Consider the following 16246-nt stretch of genomic DNA (forward strand, 5'->3'; position numbering starts at 1 on the left):
GTATGAAAGTGAAAGTGAAGTCGCTCAGTCGTGTCCGACTCTTTGCGACCCCTTGGACTGTAGCCCACCAGGCTCCTCCATCCATGGGATTCTCCAGGCAAGAGTACTGGAGTGGGCTGCCATTTCCTTCTCCAGAGGATCTTTCTGACCCAGGGATCGAACCCAGGTCTCCTGCATTGCAGGCAGACACTTTAACCTCTGAGCCACCAGGGAAGCTCGGTTATGGTATGGCTATAGTAATTTCATGGGTAAGTGTGCCACCTAGTGGAATGGGGCAGACATGGGCAGTGATAAAAGTAGGTCAAAATAGAAATTAAATGATTCAAACAGATCTCTGAAATAAAAATACACAACTCATCATAATAACTAGAGCAGTGGGGACCAGATGTCTGTGTAAGGACAGGGTAGCAACAAAGTCAATATGGCATCAATACACAAACTTACCTGTGACATGATAGGTTTCCTTTGATTCACAGTGAAGGAACACATCCCAAGGGCTTATAAATTAACCATAGGGGTCAAGATTCATGGTACTTGCTCAAGGTTTCTATGGATGCTATGTCACTCCCATAACTTTAGGATTATTCTACCATTTTCAGCATTGTTTCTGTTAGCGAGGAGATGATGGAATTAGTCTATCATAAGAAGTATAGAAACCACCTTGGCCAAAAGTTCATATAACAAAAGATATGCAAACAATAATTTTTTCAATGAAACAAATCAAAATATTTTCTGGGTATCCCAAGCCACTGTGTCCTTAGTAAAAAAACTTCTAGGGGCAGAAAAACAAGTCAAAATTGCACAGCCTTTATATTTTCCTCTTCAAATATAAATCAAATCATGGCTGTCAAATATCACAGAAAAATCCTCCATTTCCCCCCACATGAGAATGGACTGAGGCCCTACTTCTCAAGCTCACACATAGAACATCTGAGAGCATACATGGGGAAAACTGCTCAGAGCTGGCCTGTGTGAAGTGATGCCCTCTCTTTCAAGGCAATAAACTGGAGATGGCCAAGCTGGACGTAGAGCTCCACAGAACTTCATAGACTTCATGATCCCAAAAGTACTATACACAGCTTGAGAAGCACATTCTGAACAAGTGCTTTTGAACCTCTGAAAGGTGAGGCAAAGCATTTTTTTAAAATTGAGCCAGGCAAAATCTTAGCCAGAAGGGCAAGAAAATCTGAGGAATTTAAGAGGCAACACCTCATATGTTTTTTTTTTTTTAATTATTATTATTTATTTAGTCTGTACCAAGTGGCTTACAGGATCTTAGTTCTCTGACCAGGGATTGAACCCAGGCCACAGCACTGAAAGCTCTGAGTCAATCACTAGATCTCCAGGGAATTCCCTGCTTTTAAACATCAGCACAATGACAAAGCCCACAGTAAAGTTGGACAACCTCCATAACAACTTTCATCGAGATCATTGCAAGACTGCTGATTGATCTCTCAGTCTTCCTTTGTTTCAAACTGGCCAAACCTACACATTCTAGCCATATTAATAGTCGTAGAATCTAACTCTGGCCATTTTAAGTGGCCATTTCTTCTCTAGCTGCTGTTCAAAAACTTCCAGTGCTTCCAAACTTCCTATCAAAAACGTGGGAGCATCTCAGTATGTATTCAGTTCAGTTCAGTCGCTCAGTCATGTCTGACTCTCTGCCACCCCATGAACTGCAGCACACCAGGCCTCTCTGTCCATCACCAACTCCCAGAGTCCACCCAAACCCATGTCCATCGAGTCGGTGATGCCATCCAACCATCTCATCCTCTGTCATCCCCTTCTCCTACTGCCCTCAATCTTTCCCAGCATCAGGGGCTTTTGAAATGAGTCAGCCCTTTGCATCAGGTGGACAAAATATTGGAGTTTCAGTTTCAACATCAGTCCTTTCAATGAACACCTAGGACTGATCTCCTTTAGAATGGACTGGTTGGATCTCCTTGCAGTCCAAGGGACTCTCAAGAGTCTTCTCCAACACCACAGTTCAAAAGCATTCATTCTTCGGCGCTCCGCTTTCTTTATAGTCCAACTCTCACATCCATACATGACCACAGGAAAAACCATAGCCTTGACTAGACTTAAGAGCCTCTTGATGGAAGTGAAAGAGTAGAGTGAAAAAGTTGGCTTAAAGCTCAATGTTCAGAAAACTAAGATCATGGCATCTGGTCCCATCAACTCATGGCAAAGCAAGAGAGTTCCAGGAAAACATCTATTTCTGTTTTATTGACATCTCAATGATCCAGCAGATATTGGCATTTGATCTCTGGTTCCTCTGCTTTTTCTAAAACCAGTTTGAACATCTGGAAGTTCACAGTTCATGTATTGCTAAAGCCTGGCTTGGAGAATTTCAAGCATCACTTTACTAGCGTGTGAGATGAGTGCAATTGTGCTGTAGTTTGAGCATTCTTTGGCATTGCCTTTCTTTGGGATTGGAATGAAAACTGACATTTTCCAGTATGTATTCAAGATCCTTCAAAACGTGGTCCCAACCTAACTTCCCAAGCGTATTTGACATAATCACCCCATGAGTCTGTGCTCCAGCCAAATTAAAATGTTCACTGTTCAAATGTACATATATTTTCTCACTTCTCTAACAGAGAAGAAATCAGGTCACCATAAAAGGCCATTAGGATAATTCCCAAGTGCTATGAAAAGCATGCCCAGAAGAGAAGCGTCTTCAGATGTAACATCACATAACACATTGCCTTCGAAAATAAAGAGTCAAGAATTTATACATCTCAATACCTGACCTGGATTATTTTAATTCTTCTTCTGGTACTCACTTCTTCCAAACTTCCCAGAGGCTTTGTTCTTTTGATGTTTCATTGAAAGTGAAAGTCACTCAGTCATGTATGACTCTTTGTGATCCCATGGACTATGCAGTCCATGGAATTCTCCAGGCCAGAATACTGGAATGGGTAGCCTTTTCCCTTCTCCAGGGATCATCTTCTCAACCCAGGAATTGAACCCAGGTCTCCCACAGTGAAGGTGGAATCTTTACCAGCTGAGCCACAAGGGAAGCCCAAGAATACTGGAGTGGGTAGCCTATCCCTTCTCCAGTGGATCTTTCAGAATCGAACTAGGGTCTCCTTTATCAAGGATAAAGGGGATTTATCAAGGATAACTGGGGATTCTTTATCAACTGAGCTATGATGTTTCATTGGTCCTACTTAAAAAAAAAAAAATTGTTTTGTAAAACTCACTGACCCTAAACCTAAAATGCTGAGTTTTTTTTTTAATTAAAGCCAATTAAGATGGATTTGGTTTTGAGAATTTTAGAGCAATTTTGGGAGATCCCATGATACATCCTGGAACACCCTCAAAATGGAGTGGAGAATCTTGGTCTTGGCAAATATGTTTGCCTCTCCATACTGTATTATTTCCATATATAGAATGAGAACTAACGATGTCCCTACTCTCTCCCAAGTCTCTCAGACTGAAAATTATGAGAATGTATACTGTATATAAAGAACTTTGTTTTTGCAGAATGAAGGAGTCATATATTATCCAGATAAAACAATTTAACTATAACTCCCAAATCCCTTTATGATAGTAAGCATTCTAAATATTATCAATAAAATATGAGACACTATCCCATTGTTTGATAACACAAAAGTATAAAATACTTTCCAACTGTGGAAAGACATTCATGTTACTGAACTTACTGAATTTGGAGCCCACAGTGCTTGTGAAGGTGGGCACCCAACATCCAAACAGAATTGTTCTGGGAAGGAAGCAGGCTATGGACAGCTTTAGCTTGTGAACAGAGGAGTTCCTTCTGAGGTACGGATGGGAGTTCAGGAACTTAAAATAACTTGTCTCAGTTTCAACTTGTTTCCCTGTTGAAATGTTTCTTTCTGCAGAGAGATTAGAAGTGAAACTCTGGGAGGAGAGGCTGGAAAACAAACATAAGGTTCCCTTGACAGGAGCACATTTTGTCCCCACAAAGCTAGTTTTGTTTGTAGTCACAATTCAGCAAAATTTTTTGGATAGAATTCTTTTATTGCAACTGTCTCAAAGAGTTTGAATTTCTGCAAGTAGCAGACTGTGGAGAATTCCAATATTAGACTATAACTGCGCCTATAAGAGTCCTACAAGTCACCAGTGAATCTCAGACCAAAGGAAGGTGACAGATCATGCAAGCTACTGTCCTGCCTTCAGGCTGTACAAGAAGCCAGCCCCAAGTACACTGGAAAAGAGTCCAAGGCATTCTAAAAGGGTTACAAGAAGGAATCCAAAGACTGTAGACCTATCTTAAAGCCAAGAAAGAACTTTAGAGATCATTTCCTGTAGCCTTTTTGCAGATAGCAGAGGTTTCTGCTAATTTTATGCAGGCCAAATGTTAAGAAGAAATTACTTGGTAGCCTCAGATGAAAATAACTAATGTGAAATAAATAATACATGTGTATAATCTCAATAAGATTAAATAACTTTCAATGATTTTATAATATTTTTTACATATAAAAAAGGTCAGCATAAATTAGTCAGCTCATCCAATAGCGCCAAACAGTCCCTCCTTCTGCTTCCCCATTCCATACAGCAAGTGCTTAGGTGATTAGATGCTTCCGGCTCTTACCAGAATCACAAGTGATTTTGACCTTTCAGGGGAAGAAGCATCCCAAAGACCCAAAGAAGCCATGAGGGGTGGACAAGCACTTGGTTTCCCTTAGGAATTCCCATGTGTTTAGAGAAGGGGGTCTAGTTTAAACCAAGCCCATTTTCAGAGTTGACTGGACATCCAAACAGGAAGTTGCACATTTCCCAGACTGGAAGCAGGTCAGAACTAAATGCACAACAGAGCTCTGTGTTTCTGAAGACTTCATTGCTCTTCCCTCTTCGGTAATAGGAGAGCAGAAGTTCCAGGTATCTTGGGGCTCTGTGTATGGGCTGGCAGACAAGCATAAGGGAAAGCTATCCCATCTCTGAAAGAACTCTGAATGCAGAAGCTCAAAGGCCGTCTGTCTGGGACACTGAAAAGATTACTGTATTAGATGAAATGTGGGATTAGATCTCTTCCTGTCCTGGCACTTGAGACTAAAATGGGGTGAAAAAATAGGGCTCACACCCATTTCTGATACGCTACATTTTGAAATTTACAAATGACTTTCTCTCCCACTATTAGAGTTGATCTTCACAACAGCCTTATGAAGCCAGTATTGTTAGGATGAGTGTAGAGATGAGGAAATTTATGAAGAGGTGAGTCGGTGGCCCAAGGTCATGTGGCTGGTGAATCATAGAGCTAAGATCCAAACACATCTTTTATGGAAACGCATGGCCTGGGAACAGAAGATAGTCTTTTGTTTTTCTGAAGCCCTGTCACCCTTTCTGGAGATCCTCTAGAGTGGAGACCTTGCAGAATACACAATTTAATTTTCTCTTGAAACATTCTGCACAGCTGTGCAAGATACACACAAGGGTGTCTGTGGCACTGTGACAGAAAGCATGATAATTAGCAGAGGAAATTATTCTCGAAGGGGTTCCTCTTCCCTGGTAGATTCCTAAGCATAAAGCCCTCTATCTCCAAAGAAGGACATGGTGCCTGTGATTTATTGCGAGTGTCTATGTCTGAGTCCTTGAGAAGAACACAAAGGATTATTTATGTTTTACTAGAAGAATGAATGGAGAAGGCAATGGCACCCCACTCCAGTACTCTTGGCTGGAAAATCCCATGCATGGAGGAGCCTGGTGGGCTGCAGTCCATGGGGTCGCTGGGGGTCATACACAGCTGAGCGACTTCACTTTCACTTTTCACTTTCATGCATTGGAGAAGGAAATGGCAACCCACTCCAGTGTTCTTGCCTTGAGAATCCCAGGGATGGGGGAGCCTGTTGGGCTGCCGTCTATGGGGTCACACAGAGTCGGACACGACTGAAGTGACTTAGCAGCAGCAGAAGAAGAATGAATATACCAAGGGGAAAGGATTTTGAGTAGCAGCTCTATGCTGCTGCTACTGCTGCTAAGTCGCTTCAGTCGTGTCCAACTCTGTGGATCCCCATAGATGGCAGACCACCAGGCTCCCCCATCCCTGGGATTCTCCAGGCAAGAACACTGAAGTGGGTTGCCATTTCCTTCTCCAATGCATGAAAGTGAAAAGTGAAAGTGAGGTCGTGTCTGACTCTTAGCAACCCCATGGATTGCAGCCCACCAGGCTCCTCTGTCCATGGGATTTTTCCCGGCAAGAGTACTGGAGAGTAGCTCTATAGTAGGCTTCTAAAGTCCAGAAAGCAGTAGCGCCTCACTCATTCAGAGCCCAAATTACAGAAGTTAGGATTGATATTTGTCTTTGCACTATCTGTAAACAACTAGTTTCTAACCTAATTATTCTGGTACTCACTTAAATAACTCCTTACCTTTGCCACCCAAAAACAGAGGTCAGGGAAATGATGTAATCATGTAACAGTTTCCCTGAATCTCAGTCATATATATTTATTTGTCTTTAAGAGAGTTTCTTCTTGAAAGCAGTGATGAATCTATGTGAAAAGAAATCTCCTAAAATGTCTCCCTTCAGCAATTATTGCAGTTCATGAAAAAGTTTCATTTGAAAATACTTAGGGAACAGGTGGACTTTTGATTACAAATGTGATGGACAGGCTAGTAGTACACTAATACTCCCAACAAAAATAACTAAGAATTCCAGATAAAATTTAAAAACGTCTATTTGAAGACACCAGAGCATGATGACGCAACTAGGGCTTGGGGGAAGAGAGGCAATGACACACTGTAGCAATTTTTCCCTCAGAATGTTTGCTGATTCTGGGCATGAGGTAAGTGAGTATTGATATGAGTAAGAACAAGGACTAAGGGCTCTCTGGTAAGAGGAGGGAATCCAGCAGAGCACTGGGTAGAAAGAAAGAGGGGGAACTGAGCCCACTATTCTGCCAGATTTTCCCTCCCATATATTTACTGAACTCTGAAACTGAAAGCCTTTGACTGTGTGGATCACAATAAACTGTGGAAAATTCTTCAAGAGATGGGAATACCAGATCACCTGGCCTGCCTCATGAGAAACCTGTATGCAGGTCAGGAAGCAACAGTCAGAACTGGACATGGAACAACAGACTGGTTCCAAATAGGAAAAGGAGTACGTCAAGGCTGTATATTGTCACCCTGCTTATTTAACTTATATGCAGAGTACATCATGAGAAATGCTGGGCTGGAAGAAGCACAAGCTGGAATCAAGATTGCTGGGAGAAATATCAATAACCTTAGATATGCAGATGACACTACCCTTATGGCAGAAAGTGAAGAGGAACTAAAAGCCTCTTGATGAAAGTGAAAGAGGAAAGTAAAAAAGTTGGCTTAAAGTTCAACATTCAGAAAACAAAGATCATGGCATCTGGTCCCATCACTTCATGGGAAATAGATGGGGAAACAGTGGAAACAGTGTCAGACTTTATCTTTTGGGGCTCCAAAATCACTGCAGATGGTGACTGCAGCCATGAAATTAAAAGACGCTTACTCCTTGGAAGAAAAGTTATGACCAACCTAGACAGCATATTGAAAAACAGAGACATTACTTTGCCAACAAAGGTCCATTTAGTCAAGGTAGAAGGCAATGGCACCCCACTCCAGTACTCTTGCTTGGAAAATCCCATGGATGAAGGAGCCTGGTAGGCTGCAGTCCATGGGGTCGCTAAGAGTCGGACACGACTGAGCGACTTCACTTTCACTTTTCACTTTCATGCATTGGAGAAGGAAATGGCAACCCACTTCAGTGTTCTTGCCTGGAGAATCCCAGGGATGGGGAGCCTGGTGGGCTGCCGTCTATGGGGTCACACAGAGTCGGACACGGCTGAAGTGACTTAGCATAGCATAGCATGGTTTTCCCATTGGTCATGTATGGATGCGAGAGTTGGACTGTGAAGAAAGCTGAGCACCAAAGAACTGATGTTTTTGAACTGTGGTGTTGGAGAAGACTCTTGAGAGTCCCTTGGACTGCAAGAAGATCCAACCAGTCCATCCTAAAGGAGATCAGCCCTGGGTGTTCTTTGGAAGGAATGATGCTAAAGCTGAAACTCCAGTACTTTGGCCACCTCATGCGAAGAGTTGACTCATTGGAAAAGACTCTGATGCTGGGAGGGATTGGGGGCAGGAGGAGAAGGGGACGACAGAGGATGAGATACAGATTTCTCAGAGGCAGGTCAGGTGGTCTGGTATTCCCATCTCTTGAAGAATTTTCCACAGTGTATTGTGATCCACACAGTCAAAGGCTTTGGCATAGTCAATAAAGCAAAATAGATGATTTTCTGGAATTCTCTGGCTTTTTCAATGATCCGGCAGATGTTGGCAATTTGATCTCTGGTTCCTCTGCCTTTTCTAAAACCAGCTTGAACATCTGGAAGTTCATGGTTCACATGTTGCTGAAGCCTGGCTTGGAGAATTTTGAGCATTACTTTACTAGCGTGTGAGATGAGTACAATTGTGTGGTAGTTTGAGCATTCTTTGGCATTGCCTTTCTTTGGGATTGGAATGAAAACTGACCTTTTCCAGTCCTGTGGCCACTGCTGAGTTTTCCAAATTAGCTGGCATATTGTGTGCAGCACTTTCACAGCATCATCTTTCAGGATTTGAAATAGCTCAACTGGAATTCCATCACCTCCACTACCTTTGTTCATAGTGATGCTTCCTAAGGCCCACTTGACTTCACATTCCAGGATGTCTGGCTCTAGGTGAGTGATCACACCATCGTGATTATCTGGGATGGGAAGATCTTTTTTGTACAGTTCTTCTGTGTATTCTTGCCACCTCTTCTTAATATCTTCTGCTTCTTTTAGGTCCATAACATTTCTGTCCTTTATCAAGCCCATCTTTGCATGAAATGTTCCCTTGGTATCTCTGATTTTCTTGAAGAGATCTCTAGTCTTTCCCATTCTGTTGTTTTCCTCTATTTCTTTGCATTGATCGCTGAGGAAGTCTTTCTTATCTCTCCTTGCTATTCTTTGGAACTCTGCATTCAGATGCTTATATCTTTCCTTTTCTCCTTTGCTTTTCACTTCTCTTCTTTTCACAGCTATTTGTAAGGTCTCTCCAGACAGCCATTTTGCTTTTTTGCATTTCTTTTCCATGGGGATGGTCTTGATCACTGTCTCCTGTACAATGTCATGAACCTCCATCCATAGTTCATCAGGCACTCTATCAGATCTAGTCCCTTAAATCTATTTCTCACTTCCACTATATAATCATAAGGAATTTGATTTAGGTCATACCTGAATGTTCTACTGGTTTTCCCCATTTTCTTCAATTTAAGTCTGATTTTGGCAATAAGGATTTCATGATCTGAGCCACAGTCAGCTCCCAGTCTTGTTTTTGCTGACTGTATAGAGCTTCTGCATCTTTGGCTGCAAAGAATATAATCAATCTGATTTCAGTGTTGACCATATGGTGATGTCCATGTGTAGAGTCTTCTCTTGTGTTGTTGGAAGAGGGTGTTTGCTATGAACAGTACGTTCTCTTGGCAAAACTCTATTAGCCTTTGCCCTGCTTCATTCCGTATTCCAAGGCCAAATTTGCCTGTTACCCCAGGTGTTTCTTGACTTCCTACTTTTGCATCATAGTTTTGAATCTCCCTAAATTTGAATATCCCATGTAACCCATGTAAAACATATAAAGTGTGAGAATAATACAACAAAACCCATATGCAATATGTACAACAAAGCTAGGTAGAATGTACCCCAATGAAACCCAAAATATAACCAGGTAGATATAACCCATTAATAGCTCCAAAAATATAGTATTAATATCTGCTGAGAGGAAGCAGAAGCAGAAGGGATTTTTAAATACCTGAAAATAGGAACAGCCCAAAATGGTCAAGCACACCAGAACATTTTAGGAGCAAAAGTCACAAGAAGGAGGAGTTCTGTGCAGTCCAGTGGATAAGTAACTCTAAGCGGTTTAAGGGGCTGAGCAGTTTGGTCTTAAGGAAATCTAAAATTTCATCTTCCACTCTGGTATTAAATAAGGTGGAAGAAACATCATTTCCAGAGTTAAGATAAAAAAAAAATAAGCCAAATTAACCAAATTCAAGAATTTTTCAATTGCATTGGAGAGTTGTCTGCAGAGAAGCACATTTGCCCAAAATATAAGGAGATACAGTGCTTACTAGAGGAGAGATGTGAGCACTCACTTACCTGGGTTATGCTTACCAGTAAGAAGAGTTCCATTAGAAACACTGATGAATTGGTGAAGGCAGATTATGGATGGGCCGGATAGTATGAAGCCTCTGAGTGTCTCAGAGACTGGGGGAGTCAGCACTTTATTGCAAGCTCTTTTTCCATGGATCCCACTGGGGGCTTTCAGAAAAGCTCAGAATGAGCCCTAAAAATGTACCACTGAGAGGCATATCTTGGAGAGAGGAACATTAGCCATGCAGGAGGGATAAGAATCTACCCCATGCAGTTCCCCTATCTTGCCTAGAGGGAAAGATGCCTTTCTCGTGGAAAAAGGACAACACACTCTAGGGCAATTACGGAAATTCATTGTAGCTGGGAGAAGGAAACTCCTGGGGGAAGGGTGGAAATCTGTTGGGCACAGAAACACACAAGAGGCCGAAGACTTGAGAAGGCCATAACCCTGAGGCAATATCTCAGACTTAGCACTTAGGCTTAAGCAGAACAACAGAAAATATCACCCTCTCAATTCCCCATATCACTAACCAAACAAATCCAAGTAACTAGCAACAGCAGAATAGTACTGGGAAAGGGACAGAGGAGAGACAAGGGTATGCAAAGAGACTATCTGAGGCACAGTGTAAAGGGAAGACAAAGCTCAGTGTTGAAAAGTCATTGTTCTGAAAAACTAACTCTCATGTTAAGACAAGAAATCACTACAGGAATCTGAAGTCTGTCACACACTGAGGGTGGACAGAACAACAACCCCAAACCCAACCCAACTCCTAACCAGGTTCACTCAAAACCCTAAAGACACAGCAAAAGGAAATGTGTGCACATTTTCTTACCTCAGTCTCCACTGTCCTACACAACCTGTTTGGCTTCAAACAAAGTAAAAACACACAAAAAGGCAAGAAAAATCACTCTCCCAAGAAACAAAGTGATCACCAGAACTGGAATCTGATACAACAGATATTGGAGCTATCAGACAAGGAATTTTAAATAAGTATGGTTAACATGTTAAAGGCTCAAGTGGAAATGATGAAGGATTTCCCTGGTGGTCCAGTGGTGGGGACTTCATCTTCCAGTACCAGAGGAGTCGTGAGTTCAATCCCTGGTTGTTGAGCTATCATCTCACATGCTGCATGGCCAAAGACCCCAAACATAAACAAGCAATATTGTAACAAATTCAATAAGGACTTAAAAATGGTCCACATCAAAAAATCTTTTAAAAAATGAAAATGGTAGATCTTATGCAAGATAAACAGGTAGCTACAGTAGAAAAACAAACTAAGAAAGAACAAAACAGAAATGCTAGAAGTGAAAAGCACAGTAGAAGAAATAAAGAATACCTTCAATGGGCTCATCACTAATCTCAGCACAGACAAAGAAGGGATCAGTGAACTCAAGGATCCATCAACAAAAATTACCCAAACTGAAAGTGAAGTAAAAGTCACTCAGTCATGCCTGACTCTTTGTGATCCATGGAATTCTCTAGGCCAGAATACTGGAGTGGGTAGCCTTTCCCTTATCCAGGGATCCTCTCAAACCAGGGATCGAACCCAGGTCTCCAGAACTACAGGCAGATTCTTTACCAGCTGAGCCACAAGGGAAGCCCACCCAAACTGAAACACGAAGAAATTTTAGAAGAATATTCAAGATAATATAAGACAGTTTAACATGAATGTAATTGGAATCTAAGAAGACTGAGGGATGAGAGATTAATTTTTTAATTTTTTATTTTATGACAGCATAATGGGTGAGAATTCCCCCAAATTAAATGGCAGACAACAAACCACAAATACAGAGGTTAAGAGCCCCCAGTAAACCTCCCCTTGGCATATCACATTCAAACTAGTGAAAACAAAAGATAAGAGAAAAATCTTGAAAGCAACCAGAGAAAAAGAAACTTTACATGGAAAGAAAAAAATAAGAATTACATCAAATTTCTCATCAGAAACTATGCAACTCAGAAGTCTATACCCAGAAAATATCTTTAAAAAAATTTAAGGTTCCATTGCTGGTGCCAGTGTAAACTAGTATAGCTACTTTGGAAAACACTTTGGCAGATAGTTCCCTAAAATATAAAACATAGTGCACTTTACTTCTGTTCTAAAAGGTACAGTAATCTAATGAGTAGTTTCACATTTTAAAAAATCATCACCTTGAACAAAAACATATTCAATAATTATAAATAAGCACAGGAAAAGATATTTACTCAAGAGAAATAAAAACAAAACAACTTCTAATAAATATATACATGTAACAATTTTATTCATAAGATATAAAAACTAGAAAGAAACCAAATGTTCCTCAGTTGGTGAATGGATAAAGAAAATGTGGTACATCTACACCCAACAATATAAAGGAGTGACCTGCTGGTATATATAACCATATGGTCGAATCTCAAATACATTTAGTTAAGTGAGAGGAGCCAGAACCAAAAGACTACATACCATATGTTTCTACTTACTTGACAATCTGGAAATGGTAAAACTATAGGGATAGAGATCAGACCAGTGGCTACCAAGGCTCAGGAATGGGGGAAGGGTAAATACAAAGAAGCAGACCAGGAAATCTGGGCGGATGAGGGAACCCTTCTGTACCTAGATTGTGGTGATGGATCCATAGCTCTGTGCTTCAGTCCAAACTCATGAAATTGTATAGCATAGAAGTGTGCTCTATGTAAGTAAATAGATAAACAAACCAAAATAAGATCCCCCTGCACATCATCCTAAGTGACAGCATGTGCTACCAAGGATGGAGAGTAACTGGAACTCATGCTGCTGGTGGTCATATAAACTGTTACAGGCACTATGGAAAGCTACCTGGCAATATCTGCTAAGGAAACATATGTACATCCTACAAATCATCAATTCCACCTCTAGACATATATGCAACAAAAGCATATATTTACCAATGAAATTCAATACCAGGCTATTCTTAGCAGCTTTATTTGTATTAGCAAAAACCTGGACACTATGCCAATATCCACAAACCGTGGAATGGATAATCAACCACAATGTAGTCATAAACTGAATACTGTATGGCAGTGAAAATAAGGGAAATACTGCTCACATGACACCCTCCATGAATCTCACAAGCAATAAGAGTATGTAATGTAGGATTACATTTACATAATCAAAGATGTTACAAGTCAGAACAGTGGGGTCTCAAAGAGCTGGAGACAACTGAGAGATGTTCACTTTCACATTTAGGCGGAAGTATACACTTGGAAAGGATCACAGGGATTCTAGCAATGTTCTATTACTTTACATACGTGTTGGTTATTGGTGGGTCAACTTTGTGAAAAACCATTAATCTGTTACTTAATATTTGTGCATTTTTCCTGTTTGCAAAGTATACTTCCATTTTAAAAGTTTTAAAAGCAGTGTGTGTGTGTGTGTGTGTATATATATATATCTTTTTCTTTCCTTTTTAAAGTTTAAGTTTGCTGATCAAAGATTCTTTGATTCCAGAGGAGAGGAGTGAGAATCGTACTGAAAACTTTTGTTTCTGATTGGATAGAAGGATGGAAGCAGTTGGCTTAAAGCTCAACAATCAGAAAACGAAGATCATGGCATCTGGTCCCATCACTTCATGGGAAATAGATGGGGAAACAGTGGAAACAGTGTCACACTTTATTTTTCTGGGCTCCAAAATCACTGCAGATGGTGACTGCAGCCATGAAATTAAAAGACACTTGCTCCTTGGAAGGAAAGTTATGACCAACCTAGATAGCATATTCAAAAGCAGAGACATTACTTTGCCAACAAAGGTTCATCTGGTCAAGGCTATGGTTTTTCCTGTGGTCATGTATGGATGTGAGAGTTGGACTGTGAAGAAGGTTGAGCGCTGAAGAATTGATGCTTTTGAACTGTGGTGTTGGAGAAGAGTCTTGAGAGTCCCTTGGACTGCAAGGAGATCCAACCAATCCATTCTGAAGGAGATCAGCCCTGGGATTTCTTTGGAAGGAATGATGCTAAAGCTGAAACTCCAGTACTTTGGCCACCTCATGTGAAGAGTTGACTCATTGGAAAAGACTCTGATGCTGGGCGGGATTGGGGGCAGGAGGAGAAGGGGACGACAGAGGATGAGATGGCTGGATGGTATCACTGACTCGATGGTCGTGAGTCTCAGTGAACTCTGGGAGTTGGTGATGGACAGGGAGGCCTGGAGTGCTGCGATTCATGGGGTCACAAAGAGTCGGACACGTCTGAGCAACTGATCTGATCTCTGATCTGATCTTGATCATGAATGGTGCCAGAGGCTACACAACAAACAGTGGAGGTAGGAACTGTATTTCCATTTTTAGAGGTGGGGAAGATCCAAGGACAAGAAGGTGAGTGGTTTCAACTATGATCTGTGATTCGGCGTTTCTAGAATGACAATCTTTGGGAACATCAGAGAGGAAACAGGCCTCTAAAGAGCATCCAGTCCAGCCTCTTTTGTTTACAAAAGGGGAAAATGTGCTCCAGAAGAGAAAGGGATCATTCAAGATTATCCATCTACTGACAGAAAGGGGACTAGAGCTTCAGTCTCCTCAGTAGTATCCAGTGGATGTCCAACCTGTGTCATGACCAGCATTTACAGACAGATCATTGAAACTCTTTAAGGAAGGGAGGGAACAGAGTATTAAACTGGGAGTTGAAAGACCTGGATCCTAGCCCGGTTTTGCCAAGTAAGCTTATCTTCACCTTTGGGTTTTAATGTCTCCACCTGTGAAATACAGGGTGACAATACAAAATCAATCAGAGATAGCAAGTTTTGGATCCATGACAGAGGCAGATCCAGGTTGTGTGGGACCTGAAGCTTTATAATACTTGAGGCCCTCTTTAAGGATAAGAATACAAAATTACCAATACAAAATTAGGAACAAAAGTGAATATTTAAAATGAGAGAAGAAATATAATAGAGCACACATTTGAAAAAAGTTGACAAATGCTAGACATATCTCAAAATTAAGGAAAAATGACATAATAAATAAAACCATAAATCCCCGACACACCTCTGTAATAGTGCCACTTCTCTGTTATAGTTGGAGACTCAGTTCAGTTCAGTTCAGTCGCTCAGTTGTGTCCAACTATTTGCGACCCCATGAACCACAGCACACCAGGCCTCACTGTCCATCACCAACTCCCGGAGTTTACCCAAACTCACGTCCATTGAGTTGGCAATGCCATCCAACCATCTCGTCCTCTGTTGTACCCTTCTCCTCCTGCCCTCAATCTTTCCCAACATCAGGGGATTTTCAAATGAGTCAGGTTTTCGCATCAGGTGGCAAAGTACTGGAGTTTCACCTTCTACATCAGTCCTTCCAATGAACACCCAGGACTGATCTCCTTTAGGATGGACTGGTTGGATCTCCTTGCAGTCCAAGGGACTCTCAAGAGTCTTCTCCAACACCACAGTTCAAAAGCATCAATTCTTGGCACTCAGCTTTCTTTTATAGTCCAACTCTCACATCCATACATGACTACTGGAAAAACCATAGCCTTGACTAGATGGACCTTTGCTGACAAAGTAATGTCTCTGCTTTTTAATATGCTGTCTAGGTTGGTCATAACTTTCCTTCTAAGGAGTAAGCATCTTTTAATTTCATGACTGTAATCACCATCTGCAGTGATGTTGGAGACTCAGAGGACTCAGCATACAGTTGCACTCACAGCTAAGATATAAGTACAGCAATGCAGTAAGGACACAAAGGTGGATCACAGGGAGAAAGACAGGCAGAGCCTAGAAGAATCCATGTGCAGACTTCCTTATGCTCTCTCCCTCCCATGTGGGGCTACAGAGAGGATACCCTTCCCTCAGCAAGGAAAATGCACTGACAGGTGTGCAATGTTTCTGCCCAGGGCAGCCCAGATTCGGAGCCCACAGCTTTTCTTCAGGGCTGGTCACATAGACAGCATCTGCCTACTGTGCACCAGAATCCCAGTCTCCCAGAAGGAAAATGGAGTTTGGCATAAAGCACACTGTATAAATGGTCTGAGCACAGTTTTCTGTTAACTGGGGACATTCTGAGGGCCACGATGCTAGACACCAGCAGAAGGCCACTCTTATAAGCAGCCCTTTCTATGAACAGCAGTCTCAGGCCTGCTACATTAATTCATCTGCACACCCCCCTCAATGTTTGG

The sequence above is a fragment of the Bos mutus genome, chromosome X (assembly GCF_027580195.1).
Source record: "Bos mutus isolate GX-2022 chromosome X, NWIPB_WYAK_1.1, whole genome shotgun sequence".
NCBI lineage: Eukaryota > Metazoa > Chordata > Mammalia > Artiodactyla > Bovidae > Bos > Bos mutus.